At 42.8% G+C, this 4,499-nt stretch overlaps 1 long non-coding RNA gene across 1 annotated transcript; it reads left to right on the plus strand.

The window, feature by feature from the left end:
* The first annotated feature begins 1,647 nt into the window (after positions 1-1,647).
* On the plus strand, positions 1,648-3,136 carry LOC146652867 (uncharacterized). The gene is made up of 2 exons (XR_014907519.1): positions 1,648-2,447; positions 2,542-3,136. It is a non-coding gene; the product is annotated as an uncharacterized LOC146652867 (long non-coding RNA).
* The last annotated feature ends 1,363 nt before the right edge of the window (positions 3,137-4,499 follow it).

Below are 4,499 nucleotides of genomic sequence, written 5' to 3' on the forward strand. Positions count from 1 at the left end.
GAATACCTCTGGGACGTTATGTTTGGGCAAAGTGGACTCACCTGTAGGTGGATTGTTTTCATTTCCATCAAACGATGTGGCATCTTTCATTTGTCAGAGCACATCTGTTGTGTTTTTAATGTGTAAAGATGTCCCACTTTAAACATGCATTAGGCAATGTTTCATATATTAAACACTTTTTATTGCCAGTGTGTGAACAGAAAAAAAAAACAGAAAAAATATGTTTAGCTGTACTTCTCTGCTCTTTGCCATTAAATGGACTGAAGGAAGGAATGAAGGACTTAATCTCTTCTTTTAAGGCCGTTTTCCTTTGATTGGCAGTGCCTCTGCTTGCTCAGCAGGGGAGTGGACGTTGGGTATAGGTGAAATGAGTTCTGCTCTCCATTAAATCATCCTGATCCAAGAGTCGAAAAACCTGTAATCAACTGTTTGTGCACACACTGAGCCGAGTATTAGAAACTCGTTTAACAGGAACACCCACCATGGAATAGGAAGTGCGTGAAAGGAAGGAATAAAAGGTTCCCCTTACACGTACGTTCTCATTTTGAGCAATTATCAAAGAAGTTAATATTTTACTGTTCTCTCAGCTTCAGGCGACGCCATCCTCGCCATCTCTACAGCAGCTGCAGGTATCTCAGGGGCTCTCTCAGTAAGCCAGTTACTCTGGTTATATCTGTAAGGGGGCGTGAGGGGCCTAGCCTTGGGACCCTTAAACCCTTAATTCAGCTTTTCTCTGAGTTAAAGCATTACATCAGAGGATTTGATGTCCTGACAGTAAGCTCTGAGAAAGCTGTGCTGTGATCAGTCTGTAATCAGATTCACAGAGAGCTGTAGGCTTTAATCTCTTCCTCCAGCTGTTTCCTCACTCATACGAGCACAGAAATCATCCACAGGAAGTTTGGAAAGCTTTTCCTCAAGTGTCACATGTCTCCCCTCATCCTCAGACTGAAGTTTAATGATTTATGAAGCTGCAGAGGGACACATCCTCATCGGTAGGTTGGACATCAGCTTAATGAGGTTTCTGACTGCCTTTTCTTAATCCTTCAGATGATCCGCTGGACTCTCGTTGTTTTAAAGGCATTTGTGTCACTGGATGAAACAAAAGTTACACAACGAGGGGCAAAATTCACATGGGAAACCGACATCAGTGTCAGCATTAACTCATTGTTTAGCTGAAAGTCTTCCTCGGCAGAAAGGGGAAATCAATCCATGACCACAACCAGGTGTGTACTGTAAATATGCTGTGCTGCTTGATGGCACCTTCTTCCAAATGTAATTCAGAACAAATTAACATTTCTGTAATTTTTCACTTTTTTTTCTCTTTTTTTTTTGCTGTTGCTTTGCTGTCTGTGAAATCCATCAGCCGCCCACAGTGACATTAATTTTCTGTTTAGTAAATCCAAATATTTACAACCAAATTCTGCTGAGTCTTTAATATGTAAATTAATTTATTCTCAGATGCTGTTCTCAGATCTAGATGCGTGCTTGACCATCCAGGAGGAAAAGTTGATTCTGTTTATCTGGACCAATATTCCCTCTAAGCTGCACGCATGCGCAATCGCACACTGCTGGCATGGTCTGCGCACAGAAAATCTGCACTGCGGACACAAAAAAAAATCCAACCTGAATTGAAATCAAAATAAATACACAACAATTCATTCTGTGATTTTTTGCTGTGTGAGTCAGTAGTGACCGGTGACTGGCTGCTCCTGCCAGTGATGCGATTCACATTTGTATTTATGCAGCTAATCAACAAGCTGTGACAGCATCCTTATGTGCCGACACCGTTGTTTTAGCTAGCAAAGCGGTGTGGCCGATGTGGAGTGAAGACATGCTAATGACAACGTGTGCAAACATTGGAGATGTGAGCAGGACAGACGGAAAAATTAAGGTGAAGTTTAAGTTCTCAGTCAGATTTGTACGGAAGAGGATTAAGGCCACTGGAAAAAAAAGAAAAAGAATTCTGACTTTAATCTCAGAATTCTGACTTTTTTCTCAGAATTCTGAGATTAAAGTCAGAATTCTGACTTTTTTCAGAAGGACTGACAGACTGAAGATCTGCTTTGTGGGCTGGACCTCTTCAGACACCAGAATGAAAGCAGAACCTGCAATATGACTCACAACACCTCTCTGAGGTTTGACTGAGTCAAAAGAGTTTGTGATCCAACTGCATGTTGGAGGCCAAAGGTCAGCTGCTGGCTGTGAGAGGTAGGTCCTTGGGTCAGTCTGAATGTGACAAACACACTGTCAGTTGCTGAGGAGTCGAGTCCTTTTTAATAACGCTTTGGCACACGAGTCCCAGATCAGTTACAGATGCTAGCCCTCGAGCAGAGAGGGTTGGTGTTCTGTGCTGTGGCTCGAATGCAGGCTGAGATCACAAGAAGACCTGCGAGCTGCTGATGTTTCATGTGTATGACGATGTGAAGAGAAGGAAGCTGAATGCAGAGGTCAGTGTGACAGAGCGACAACAGGAATGTGACATCACTTAGATGTGTTTCTAATGTGGCAGCACAGTTTTCACTTTATTGTTTCTGACTTCAGGTGGTGCTCTCCGCCTCTGCCGCCAGGCCATGTTACACCACAGTTCAAGAGGGGGGCAATGAACGTGTCACAGGTGCGACTCACCTGACTTGACTACACCTGAGTGTGTGGTCAAGTGAGTCTGAGGAGGAGGACCTGTGTCCGTCACATGTCTGCTGGGACTCTGCAGACACACAAATCTTGATGTAGGTGTAAAAACCACTGATGTTTGGAAATGCTGAGCTGGATTTGATCCAAACCTTCTGCTGTATTTATTTTTGTTTCATTCTCTATTTTCTGTAACAGAATGAAATAAATCAGGTTAAATTGTTTTCATTTGTCAGTGATGACAGTCATGCACCTGAGGGCATCATCAAACTGTTTTCATCTGAACCAAATATTTGCATAGATGTAAGATTATCTACAGCTGCTTTCAGTACCACTGATGTTAATTTAGTGTCTTTCTCTCCAGTTGATCTGAGTTAGCTTGAGTAACTACCACCAGCTGCTTTGGCCTGTTCTTTTCTGTATCACATGGTGGCGCAGTAAGTCACTGTAACTTTCATTTAATTAGAGTTTATTTCCTGTAAACAAATATTAAATGATTTCTAACCAACTGCATCAATCTGTCTGTGATTAGCCGTCCACACTGAGCTCTGACAGCTGTACAAATAGCGTTGTTCCTGAAGTCACACCTTGGTATTTTGGTAAATCCAGATTTATTTATCTCAGTCCTGCAAACGGGAAGCCGGATTTTCAGGTCATTAACTGAGGCATGAAAATGTGCGGCCTCTCCTACTTCCTGTCAAACAGCAAGTTTGTCTCCACATAGGATTCCAGGAGCTCGGGAATCTGACGGCGTATCTCTGCTTTGTGACGACAATCACAAACCTTCAGATTCTGTTTGCTGTCTTGACCCAAAAGAAGATGGCTGCCACACAGATCTGTTTCTCCGATCCTGTTTTTTCTGATCATATGCCGGTTCTGTTTGACATCTCTTTATCTAGAAATGAATTCAAGGGGCTTGTCCCTGCAAAGACATCTCATTTGTTAAATTGTTCCACGGCAGCACGGTTCTCCACCTACTATAATCAGTTCTCCATTCCTGAGACACTCCAATACGTAGAGGAACTCAGTTTTTGGTTTCATACCACTTGTCAGACTGTCTTGGATATTGTTGCTCCTCTAAAAATTAAGCATCCTAAGACAAAGCTTGAACCCTGGTTGAACGATGAAACCCGTGCTGCGAGGCGTGAATGTCGTAGGGCTGAGCGGAGATGGAAAAAAGATAACTTACAGGTCTCTTTACAAAGTTTAAGAGAGTGCTGGGCCACACAGCCTGATAAAATCTGTATCCCTCCATAACTTTTGCTGTGAATAAGACATCTTCTCCAAATTTACTGTACTTATTGGTTATACTGAGATTGATTTTGCAAATAAACTCATTCGTGATAGCTTCGCTACAAAGTGTAAACCGAGTGTAAATTCACTGGAGAGCGACGTGTTTCCATGATCGCATCTGGTTTTACAGTATTATAGTATCAAAGTCTTTTTCTAGACAAAGTATTCCCAGCAGGTTATTTCAGTGTACATTATAAGGTAAACTGTCTTCCACACGGCACATTACAATATCACGAAACTAATATTAAATTCATCGAGTCTGCTGTTTTCCAGCTTTTACTCTTTATCGCGTCGACTGCAGATCAGTGACAAGTAGCGTACAGAACGGAGCTGGGCAAGTGGCTCCTCCTACTTTGCGCGCTCCCGTGAATGGGGAAACAATTTTTGACGGGGGTAACTACTTTGGCACAACACCTGTTCACGCGCGTTAAAATATGATATTTTGGGGCGCGATGGATTTTTCTTGGACACGCGTAGAGGTGCGAATGTGCACGCGTCAAGTTAGGGGCGTTTGGGGCTTTTTTCACGCGCCCATCGCGTTCGGTGTGAACACACCGTAACTTACTTGTACACATCAA

This window comes from Rhamphochromis longiceps, linkage group LG15, assembly GCF_057381845.1.
Source record: "Rhamphochromis longiceps isolate RC_006_pf linkage group LG15, R_longiceps_female_GT1.1, whole genome shotgun sequence".
Taxonomy (NCBI): Eukaryota; Metazoa; Chordata; class Actinopteri; order Cichliformes; family Cichlidae; genus Rhamphochromis; species Rhamphochromis longiceps.